Below are 12,578 nucleotides of genomic sequence, written 5' to 3'. Positions count from 1 at the left end.
AAATGCAGGATAAATAGAGAATACAAGGAGACAAGAAATGCGGATATACTCCAGAGAGTAAGCTATCCTACAGTGCCTTACGTGGGCCATCCTGGATTGGAACAGATAGACTCGGCATTATTGGTTCTTCTGCCATCTTTGACTGTTTTCCTTGAAAGGAGATTCCAATCCATTTACTTTGGGGAAGATTGGTAAAAATGTGGTGACGTATGCCAGTCCATCAAGGAATTGTCAAGTGTTCAGGTAAGTAAATAGCCCAAGATCCAAGTTGCTATCTAAATTGTGCCAGGCAGATTCAGAGCTTGAATCTGCTGAAGCAAGGGTTTAAGGCTAGTATACGGATGCGGAAACTGCTAAATTTGAGACTGGAAAGGCAGAACTGTCTGCCGCCACGGGAGCAGAGAGATGCCCTCAGCTCCCCAAGACCCATATCTACACACACAAAAGTTAACAGGGCCCGCGGGGTCTCGAGCATGAACATGCATAATACCCCCAGAGAAATTGGTGGAACATTCAAATGTGGGAGAAAGAATGTGCTTGGTATCATGAAATCATGATCACAAACCAACCCTGAAGGCCTTACACTGTCTTTAATTCAAAGAGAATTGAATATGTAATGCCCATGTTACACAGCTCCAGTCCTTGACACTTTCCCAAGGTTTTGAAGCTCTAAGAACACCCAGGTGCCTGAAACAGATTACTATGAACTTATTTGCCACTTCCGTCTTCCAGATCCAAAACGTTGTAGGTAGTTTTCTGAATGCCCAGTCATCGGCTCTAAAGTGACATTCCCGGCCTGCACAAATTAGACTAAAGTATGACCTAAAAGTCTGGGGAGAAGTACAGTCTGGAACTTCAACACTAAAATCCTTCACCCGATTATCCCATCTCCTGCTTGACTTACTTTCAGACTCCTCAGTCATGCACCTAACAACAATCTGAACTCTGGCTACAAAGTGGATGGTGAAGAATTTTACTGGGCATAATACAGCTGAGACTACATAGTCTACATGTCATAACCAAGAGAGTTTTGCAGAAATTCAAAAAGCCACAACAGTGATCCTCAGGATCAGGAAGGATGGTGACTGCTCTGCGAGGTGGTTGGGTGGATCATTAATACAATGAAAACCCCCAGGCACAACAGACAATAGAGCTTGAAGGCACCTTGAAAGAGACACTGTAGCATAGTATACACACCCCTCTGGGTTGATGTTGTGCTGTGGACCCTTTGAGTGCACTTTGGCAAGGGAAATCTCGAAGTGTGTGTGTGTAGTCAATGGAATGCCCATGTGAGAAGTGAAGTACTGACATGCCATTAACTTGAAGAGTGCAGAGATCATAAATTGTACGAGAGAACACAAGCCATTCTCCCCAGACTGTGCATCTGAATGGCGGATCACATAGAGTGACGCTCCACTCCGCACTACACACCAATGAGACACTAAAAACCTGCTGATGGTTGTAACTCAATAATGCACAAACCTGGACCTCTACATCACTGGTAGTATGGGAAAAGGTAACCAGAAGCAGGTTAAACTAGTTTTTGAATGACAGCAGTCCGTGAAGTGTGCCAGCTGTGTCATATGCCAGGGCTGAAGAAGGACATAACAATACTCCTGGATCTTAGGACCAGCTAACGATCTATTGATGGTAAGAATGACCCAGTGACAATATGACTCACTGAGCAATTGGACCTTCAGAATGTCTCACTGGATCGTGCACAGCATTGAAAATCTGATCTAGAAGATGATGCCACAGTGATCATGGAGAAAATACTAAAAATGGAAAACCTAATAATGGCAATCACACCCAAAATGAAGATTTGAAAGCACAATCGAGACACAATAACAAAAGATTCATAGGTATCACTGAGTCACCCAGACACCTTTGTAGAACACTTACTAGCCATTTAATTGGCAGATCCAACTTCTCTGATACTTTCTTGGTGGAGCTTGCTCACAAATCCCATGTTCCTCAGCCATCATCGGGAGCGCCTCCATGACCAATCCCCACCAGACTGCTTAATTTCAGGTCCCGCGATGTAGCATTTTGACTGGGAAGAGAGAAAGGCCCATTTTAACAGTAGGGTGCAATCTGTCTATATACCCAGACGTCACCACAGCCGCCCAGAAAGCCAGATGCAAATTTCTTGAGGTAAAGCGTTTGCTATGATCCAGATTTTACCTATAGAATACAAATTTACCGTGGTCACAGCGTTGATTCTGTCTCGCCTTGATTACTGCAATAGTCTTTATCTGAACACGCAGGAAGGTAACCTTCATAAACTCCAGATGCTCCAAAATTCAGCAGCTAGGCTGCTTACGGAAACATCATTGTCTACCCCTATCTCAGACGCCATAAGGAAATTTCACTGGCTACCTATAAAAAAGCGCATTCTATTCAAAGCTCTTTGTTTAGTTTTTCGCGCTTTGCAGGATACAGGCTCTCTACATCTGAGACAACAATTTCGTTGGAATGTTCCAGCAAGATCATTACGCTCCCTGGGAGCAAAGCTCATCATCCTTCCCATCATAAGGAAATCCAGATGGGGTGGGAGAAGTTTTGTGGCAGGAGCGGCTAGGGCCTGGAATCAGCTTCTCTGAGGAACTCTAAGGATCTTCTTTCCTTTAGGAAGGCGCTCAAAACTTGGTTGTTTTGATTCTTTCGTTGCAAGTGTTGGGAGAGCTACAGCAAGCGCCGGGACACCTTAGGGTAGCTGTGCGCTATATAAGTTCTAATAACATAACATAACATAACATAACTAAGACATCAAATTTGCAATGCTGTACCCAGCAAGATGGAAGATAGATTTGACGAAAAATATCTCAGATTTTCACAGATGCCGCAGCAGCAAACTAATTCTGCAAAACATTTTGTCAACACACAGAGGTGCACGCTAGCTCACAGACCGCCACTAATACTAGAGGGAACTTAGAGATCCAAGATGGATGTTGATGAGGGGGAAGGGCACCATTTTCTCTTCCATCACAGGGCAAACCCTCATGAATAAATACGCAATTGGATAGAATACTGTTTGAACACTATCCGCTTTTGGTGGACCTTCCCAATTGGTTGGTGGGGTGGAGTGAGGACAACCCAGTATTTCTATAATAAAGACATAGACAATCCCGCACTGACTGAGTATTAATCTATATACACTCCTGAAAAAGCGCAGACATTGACAAGCATGCCACGCTCCCTTGTGTTGTTTGGATAGTTGGGAGCGTTTCTAAGATGGGGATTTTTTGCACGGAATGTTGGGAGATTAGTGTAAGTGGGGAAAGGGGGCAGTTTGGGAATTGGCATAGATAGCACACTGTTGAACACAAAGCTAACTAGATGGACAACACGATGACATGCCTTCACAGTAACAATACATTAGGAACCTTCAGTGCTTAACTTGTAAAAAAAAAAATCATAATAAGTCCCTGGGCTCTCTTCAGGAGTTCACTTCAGCGTGCACCACCCGTTTGCCCCTGCCTGCACTGCCAACTATAGTAACAACGTGTTAGAAGGTGGTTCTGACACTATGGGCCGCCCGGATTTTTTGATTTTTGAGCACCTAATTGTTGAGCTTTTACTGTGGGGGAGCCTCATAAATTGGGACTCACCCACAGTGAACTCAGGATGTAAGAGACTGCATGGGGATTTTACCGGTGTTCCCCTGGCTTGACCAGGCCACTGCGCAGCAGCTGGAGTAAGGGACACCAGGCTGGTTACATGCAGACACATGTGTACCTGCGTGTGCACACGTGTACGGGCTGCGCAGGGGAGATTCCTAGCGTGCGCAGTCCAGGAGCAGCTACAAAGTGAATGGTGTGGCAGGACTTATGCAGTATTGGTTGGTGATATGGAATAGGCTTTATACGCTGGAAAGAAACATGCCAGGGAAAGTCAGTGTGTTTTACTGTGTTTTCACTTCATTATTTCCCTAAGGGAATGTGGGGCCCATGGCTAAATTAACTTCCACAAGGCCTTCAGTTTCCAGACATGTACTAAAGCCCATTGTATTGGAGGTGAAAAGACATATCCTGCAGAGTCCAAAGTCATATTTGTACTGCTTTTGGGTCATCCAGAACTGTCATATTTCTGTGAGCCAGCCAGGACCAGACCCAGGCTGAGGGCTGACCTCAGCTGGATGGATTGATAACCTTTCTTCCACAAGCTAGGGCCTCCTCTCCAGGAAGAGAAGATGGGAGGGGATACAGGCTCATCAATTAGCAGCTGTCACGGGGTGCCAGGCACCAGGCTGCACAAGGAGGGAAGGCAGCGTGGGGGATGAGGCTTCAGACATGTGGCCAGAAACCCTGGACGCCGCCATTATTGAACAAGCTCAGAGGCTGGACAAGAAGGAGGGAGCAGGGGCAAAGACGTGATGTGTTGCTGTTTGATAGGACCAACAGAGATTCCTGCCAGCCCCCTACTCAACTTTTAAAAAGTGCTTGCACAGGAAGAGAAGGGCTCTCTGGGGTGTGCTCGGCTGAGGCTGAAGGTGCTGGAGCCTGGCGCAATGGGCAGTTGGAAGGAGAGACCCCCTGACTGCCCCCAGGACCCTATCAGCACCAGAAGAAGATCCCAGGACCGGTGTGCAGGAGCAGAGGCCTCTGCGTAGGGAGAAGAAGTCCCAGAAAGAGAGCCTGGCGAGAGGCTGGCGCAGGGACCCAGTGAAGACAGCACCCTGCTGAGTCAGAGACCCTGAGGGCGGAGGAGAGTGTACCCAGTGGCGGGGGCTGGTGGAGAGGAGCATGAAGCGCCCCATGGTGCCTTGCCGGGCATTTGGAAAGCTGCTGTTTTGGTGCTTTGTGGCCCCCAGAGGAGAGGGGTCACCCTCACTTGTGAAAAGGTGCTGGGGGAGCCGCTGGAGAGGCCCAGTCTTCCCCCCCACAGCACGAAGAAGTCTGCCATTTTGGTGCCCAGAGGAGGGGGTCACCCTCACGTGTGAAAAGGGGTGCAGGGGGGCTGCAGGAGCCCCGCAGTCCCCCCCAGCATAAAGAAGAACAGTCCACCCCTAAGTTTCACGGGGCATCTGAAAGAATAACCCCTTCAGGACTCAGCCAGCCTTTAACACCTTCTAGGCTGGAACTTATGTTCTACAGCTGAGGGTGTACTATGAAGTGCATCACGGATTGAAGGGCTGAGTTGGGGGATGTCTGGAGAAGGGCATCCCCTGGAGGTGAAGTGGTGTAATTGCACCGAAATGCATTTACTATTGGTTATTTCTTTTTAGGTGGACTGAAAGTCACATGTGTAAAGTGAAGTACCTGTGTAAGGTGATGTTAAGCTAAATGGAGTTATGTTGTTGGACCTTCCTGCTAGGGGGTCGGGCTGTATTTACGTAATCTCATGCTTTTACCTGGGATTCCTTCTAAAGTGAAGAGGCCCACTGCAGGAGAAGTGTAGTTGCCAGGAGTACTTCTTTTGAAGGGACTGTAAGTCAAATGTGTAAGGAGATGTCATAAGCCAAGTGGGGTTATGTTGCCAGACAGTCCTGCTAGGGTGTCTGGCTGTATATGCGCAATTCTGTGATTTCATCTGTGATGCCCTTAGGGGCTGTAATTGCAATGCATTCAAATGATCAACCAAGGTGATGAGTACTGTCATTCTAAAGTGTGCGTAAACATGGATTCTTGCTGCTGCGCTTAGGTGAAGACCCCAGACTGCTAGCCCCTAAGATATAGAGGTGCATACTTTATGGTCAGTAGGAGATGCTCAGTCAGGGTCATGTGTCACCAAGGCAGGTTTACCCCTTTTTAATACTTGTTGAGGTAATGGGGTGGGTCGCCACTGGGATGGTGCCAGTGCGCAGGGCCCTCGCTCCAGGTTATGTTCAACTAACTGCATTGGGGGCAAGTTGATGTGCATACATGGGAGTGGTGGTACTAGACCCCACCCCCCCTGAGGGAGGGGTGGAGATGTTATGCAATGTCACAAAGTAATTCCAACAGCTTATGTATATTTGTAAATTGGTGCATAGTATTGAGTGGTGTGTGTGTTTAATAAATGTACTCTTACTTTTATAAAGCAAAGTACAGACTGGACAATCAATTATTGAGTGTTATTTTTGTGCACCTGCAAATGGCGATTACTAGCCCACACCACCTCCCTTGAGTAAGCCTCAGACTGCTCTGCAACGCTACCCTCTGAGAGTCAGGCGCTACAATTGGGTGTTTGGTTCCCAGTGAAGGACAAATGTAGTCATGTTATTTGTGCAGGCCTCACAGATGCTGCCTCGTTTTCCAACACAACGCAGCTACTAACCATCACAAAATTGACTATTTCAGACCCCCAAAGCTAGAAGAATGGCTTGGGCGGAGGGTAATATTAATTTTTAAATTAAGATGAACTAATAATGAACTGTTCTTGTGGTGATCTCTAAGTAAGCCAGACAGTTGCACGTTGTGGCAGACTGTCACAAGCTCTGGTGTTGACAATTAAGTTCTGGAGCCGAGCACTGAAAACAACCGGCTCAAATTAAGCACTGGGAACCCTGTTACCTGGTCCCGTGCACATATAAAACTAACTTTCCTATCTCTAATATACAGGGTCTAAGTAGACCTTCTGAAAAGGAGGAAGTGCTGACGTACTTAGATTGGCAATCAATAGATAAAGCCATGCTCTAGGATACGCACTTAAATATCCAATACACCACTAGCTTCGTCGATTGGGCCAGCAGAGATTTTTCTCATCTTATTGCACTTACTCCAGAGGGGTGTGTATACTATGCATAGTTCACTAGATTTCAGGCTGTACCAGAGGTTGAGGACCCAAACAGTAGACATAGTGCCTTAGTAGGGTTGGTAAACCTTAAAAAGAGGGTGCTGATTAACATATATGCCTCAAACACAGACAAGACTGAGTTTTTTTTGTTTTTTTTACGCCATCTTCATCATGATTATACATTCTCAAATTGAGACGGTCATTTGGAGAGAGATTTTTTAACTTGTTTTAATCTGGACCTAGATAGATCCCACAGCAGAGATTACCATAGTGCCCAGGGTGTGGAAATAAGACATTTTAAATACAACAGACCTGATTGATGTGTGAAGACAGCGACATGGAGAAGAAAGTTTATATTCTTCTTATTCTGCTCCTAATGACACACTATTTCACGTAGACTATTGAATGGTCACACAGGAAACAGTACCCTGCATTTTGGAATTTGCTTATGTGCCTTAGACGCTCTCCGACAACTCCACTGTGTAGATGGCAATATCTATACCCTGTTATAGGTTACGTCACACATGCTGGCAATTTCATGTGAGGCATTGCTGGACTTGCTATTCTGTGATGAGCTGCGCTCCACTATAGGGGAATACTTCCAGCACTAAGCTATGATGTGAAATACACCACAGTCTGGGAAGCTTTCAAAGCCAACATAAGAGGTGTAATATTTGCTAAGTACGCCGGCATCCTAAAGGACAATCATACACAATTAGAAAAAATAGAATGTGAAATTAAGATGCTCGAGAGCAGTATCTCAGTAATGGCTCAGACCATAAACAATAAAGAAATGAACATCTATGTTATGTTAAAAATATTTGTAGAGCGCACTTACACCAGACGGTTTCATGGCGCTATGGCGGGAAGGCGACAGTGGTATAATGACAGGACCTTTACTCATATGCCTGAGAAAACAGAAGGGTCTTAAGGAGTGTTCTGAATTGGGTGTATGAGGTTGCTGATCTAAGTTCTGTGGCGAGGGAGTTCCAGAATTGAGGGACCTGGAGAGAGAATCTAAGGCCACCGTGTTTTTTCCGTTTAAAGGTGGGGATGGTGACCAGGTTCAGAGGGAGGATCGAAGTTCGCGAGATGAATGCAGGGCCGTGACCGGCAAGGGCTTTGAAGATGGTACAGCCTAATTTGAATGCACAGCGTTTATCCACCAGAAGCCAGTGGAGGCTCTTCATCAAGGGGAGGATGTATTGGTGTCTGGGTTGATGAAAGATGAGCCTGGCTGCTTGGTTTTGAGCCAGTTGCAGATGGTGGACTTAATAGGCCGGAATGCCAATATAAAGTGAGTTGGCATAATCAATGCGAGAAATGACCAAGGCCTGAAGAACTAAGGTCAATGCCTCGGTGGTCAGGAATCTGCAGATCTTCCGGATTCTTCGTAGGTGGAAGAAGCAAATAGATACCACCACGCCAATCTGAGATTTCATAGACCGATCATTGCTGATTATGACCCCTAGGCTTTTTACGGATTCTACTGGATGAGGAGGACTGCTTAGGAGAGGGGGCCAGAAGTTAGAGTTCCAAGGGTTGGAGGTGCCTCCAGTCAGTATCTATTACAAAGATCTGATAAGCAGGCTGATAGGGAAGTTGCATTGCTGTGTAGAAATATGGGAGCTAGACAGTATGGTCAAGGGGAGTGTCTTGGTAGAGCGTCTTGGTAGAGCATTGGTTCGGCAAGTAAAGAGGGACAGACGTCGTAGTCCTATAATGTAGTGTGAGGGAAAGTGTGGTGAAAAACTGATAACCAGTGCGGACATGATTAACCTACTAGTGGCTGTGACCCCATCTAATAGTGAGACCTAATTGGGTGAGATAGCACTGGTGTGGTTGGAGAATGGCCACAGACCATTTCTGAATCAACCTATCATTCTGGAAGAGATTACAACAGCTATCAGTAGCGTAGCATAGCGGAAAGTACCTGAATTAGAACGCACCTAAGATGGCTTATCTGTGGAGTTCTTCAAGGAATATAAGAATTTACTAGCACTGCACCTTTTAGATTTATACTCAGAGGTCTTGATGGATGGTGAATTACCCCCTCATTGCTTGAGGTTATAATAGCTCCCAGCATTCCTTCAGTGTGTTGTGGGCCCTGGAATCACTCCAGGAACTGCCTCTTAACTTAGAGGTTTTTAAAAAATTGCTTCCTTCTCCCATGACTCTGCCTCAGACACTTCTAACAACATTCCAATGTTTGTTTCTCTTTTTCTCTATTTTTAAATTAGACCATTTTATTTCTAGTGGGTTGAATGTTCTAATAGTATTGTCAAAGGCCTGCACCCTTATTATAGGCCTGAGGAGCTCAACCATTATAGCATTCGGCAGCAAGTGGTATAATGCTATTTCAGGTAAAATATTTGCACACTCAAGTTACATTTTGTTGTGCACAAACCTTTGAGATTCAGGTTTAGAATGTTTTTGTCAAGCTGTTAGAATATGTCCACTATAAATCTTAAGTTATACCTCTTTGAGTTTCAAAGATCCTAGAGAGTTGGTCCCCCAACATTTTTATCTTGGTGGGGGAGAATCGAAGCTGTTAAAATTATGATTACTCCCAGGATTAATTATATGGTCTCTATGATTCCGTTTTCAAAAGATTCCTTCGATAAACTGGAAAATCTTTTTAACTAATGTCTATGGAATTACAAAACACCATGAATTTCTCTGAAAAAATTGATTACCCAAAAATGTAGGAGGTTTTAGATTAGCAGACTTCCCACTATATCACAAAGCATTTCTCTTCAAACCGAGTTCTAAATAGCTACATCTATCGGCTCAATACTAACCAATATTGTTGTAGGTAGAATGCCAGATTTGACAAAAATCCAACCGATTTAATATATTTTCTAACTTTCTCTAATGTGCTTTGTCTGCATTCTACAGACATATTTTACCAATCAAAAAAGCAGTACTATCTTGACACAAATTTAGTGATGAAGCTTAAAAACTCTAATTTGGCTTCCATTTGGAATAACAATTGTATCAATCTAGATGGCTCATGTATTTACTAGGCGAGTTTTACACTAACTGGTATATTTACTCTGACCCAACCTGGCACTCCACATTCTCCAGACCCTTTGGCTAATTTACATTCTTAGTACCACTTGCCCAACATGGAATTTTATAGATTTCATAAACTGAAAGCAGCCATTACTAAACTTACTACCTCATGTCCCCCTTCTTGTACTTTGTATATGATAGCCTTGTACTGTCGTACTGGTCATTTTGTCCCCAGAGTTTACTCTCTCCTTCTCCCCAAGACCTCTAAGTTAATGATAATGGTCCAATCCAAATAAGAACATGATTCTTATCTCACTGATACATCTCTTAACTTGCAAGAGAGTTGGTCTTCTAGTTTTAAATTCAAGATAACTCCTTCTGTATCTCAGACCAAATTTCACCTTCTACACATAACTTTTTGGACACCACAACATATGTAGAATATGAAGTAAAAAGATGATCCATTGTGCTGGAATTGTCATGTCATGACTGGAGATCCCGCACACGTTTTTTTATTGTCATCTACTCAGGCAATACTACCTTCTGTTTTTCGTACTTTGTTCTGGGTCCTCATTATACGCCAATAACATGCCTGAATAATACATATCTTCCCGACCTCTTCCTTACACGTGAATGTACAATCATACTCCCTAATTGGAAAAGTTCAAACAAGATTTCCTTTCAAGGCTGTAGGAAACTCTTAATTTCCACAAGAGGAGAAGATAATATCACACTTCAAAAATCACTTTGGAGACCATGTGCCATACCAATTTGGGAGAAATTAGACTCTTCTCTTGAGCAAGTCAAACCTCCATAAATACTAGATACTTCATTACTAATCTTATATTGTGAATACCACTGAACTTTATTAACTTACTACACAACATCTCCCCATAGTCACTCCTTTGCTATCTTCTTTCTGTTATTATTTTATCAAACGTTTCTCTGTTGTGCTTTTTCTAGTTGGAGTTAGCACTATTCATCCATCTGTAATTCCGATACCCACATATGTGTTTACTCCAAGGTTTCCTATTTTATATATGACATTACTGTGCATTTTTCTATAAACAATCAAAGTATTCTGAAATTTAAAAAAGTTATAAACTCTTTGTGAGGGACGTACAAACTGAATAAAAGTTTACGTGGCTACCTCATTTTGAATTTAGGAAGATGCTCCTGTAAATTACCATAATTATATACGATATAGAAGTGCTAAATATAGCTTCTGGTCATGCTTACAGACAGAATACAATTATCTTCTATTTCTCCTTAGCTGATCAGGGCACTCAGTTCCCCACTCCCCCCACCTACCCCGACCCATCTATGTGATAACCTCTGGTAGTAAAAAAAAAAAAAAGCAGAGGTATGCAGAAAATGTAATTTGTGTGGTTGTTTAATGCAGTAAATTTTGGTTGGCAAACTTGGGCTGTAAATGTGTACTTTATATGAAGAGGAACACTTTGAGGTTGTGATCCAGTGTATTTACTTGGTGCTTTGAACTGTCATGCAAGAGATCCGGGGACTCGTTTGAAGGTGAAGGTAGGGAGTCCTTTGAGGAAACAAAATGGGGGAAGGCGAAACAAAACTGTTTCTAGCTCACTGCAAATGGTTTGACAAACAAAGGCCCCTGGACAGCTATCCCACTTGTCTCAAAAATAAAGAACTGACAAACCACCACCACCTAGTCCAAAGCCCCAGCTCCGCAGATGCATCATTGGTACAGCAGGTGCAGTTCTTCCATCAGTGGGAGGGGCTAACTGCATTCAGGCTATGAGTGACGTCTGTTTCTCACGGGTTGTGGGGCCCAGTTTCCTTGCTTGCATTAGGGCCCCTTCTCTTTAATTCTCTCGAAACTGCCTAACAAACATCTTAAAAGCGTCCCTTCAAGTTGTCGAAAAACATCCTCATAGTGTTTGCTTTCTTGCTGGAGTTACTTACTTTTACAATAGGCTTGACCTGGGTGACCGTGAATTCCCTGGGCAGGTTGTCTCTCCCTTAAATGGCAGTGTTTTCGGCTCAACATGCTCGTCCTCAGCTCATTTGCTGTGCTTTGCTGCAGTGGTCCCAGGCGATGCCCCATTAGCATGGAAAAAAGCACAGACGTCTTTTATCGATCTAAATATTGCTGCTCTCGTCTCTTTCTTGCTCTCCAATATAATAGTAAACGGCCTCATAAATGCCGTATAATTTTTTATTACCAAACATTTAAAGTTTAAACTCTTGCTTTAAAGCTTTTCATGAAATGACATCTCATTCCCACAGCTTATCATTGATATTCAGTGGGTTTAAGGCCACATTTTAAACCCCCGAGTCACATTATTGGCAGCACGATGTCATGATGCCATCGACCTGCCAAATGGCGAGTAAGTTCCTACAGATCATGGCAGTGGCAGGAGGGCACTTATGGGAAGCAAACTCTAGATGAGCATGTCAGAATTAAATTCTCCGGACTTTGCAATCCAGGGTTAAAAAATGCTGTGTCATGATATTTGCTGCTGAGTCAGGGGAACGTAAGCAACGCGACATATCACTTGTCTTTGCCTTTTGTATGTTTAAGTATTTATTAGCCTTTAACAATAAAACTTCCAATATCAGTCTGATGAGCTGGATGTTAACTGGAATTTTTTTTTTTTTTCAATTTTTCTTGTTTTCTTTTAAAGTATGGTTTTCCCACTCGCTGGGTTATTTGCAGTGTATAATGTTCATACAGATTGTAGGATGTATTCGCAAACTCAACTCTGGGATCTGAACAAGCCACTGATGTACAAGCAAATGATGCCTGCCAGCAGTCTCATTAATCATATGTCACTTGGAAAATGGCTTTTTTATTGTATGTGAAAGGTCAT

General features: G+C 43.7%; 1 protein-coding gene across 2 annotated transcripts in view; it reads left to right on the top strand.

Annotated features, from left to right (window-relative positions):
* The window catches only part of KLHL29 (kelch like family member 29), a 1,101,789-nt gene that overhangs the window by 696,712 nt on the left and 392,499 nt on the right, over positions 1-12,578 (top strand). The window lies entirely within an intron of this gene.

Source organism: Triturus cristatus, chromosome 6 (genome assembly GCF_964204655.1).
Source record: "Triturus cristatus chromosome 6, aTriCri1.1, whole genome shotgun sequence".
Taxonomy (NCBI): domain Eukaryota; kingdom Metazoa; phylum Chordata; class Amphibia; order Caudata; family Salamandridae; genus Triturus; species Triturus cristatus.
Note: the sequence above shows the minus strand (reverse complement) of the source record. Positions and strands in the feature narration are given on the sequence as shown.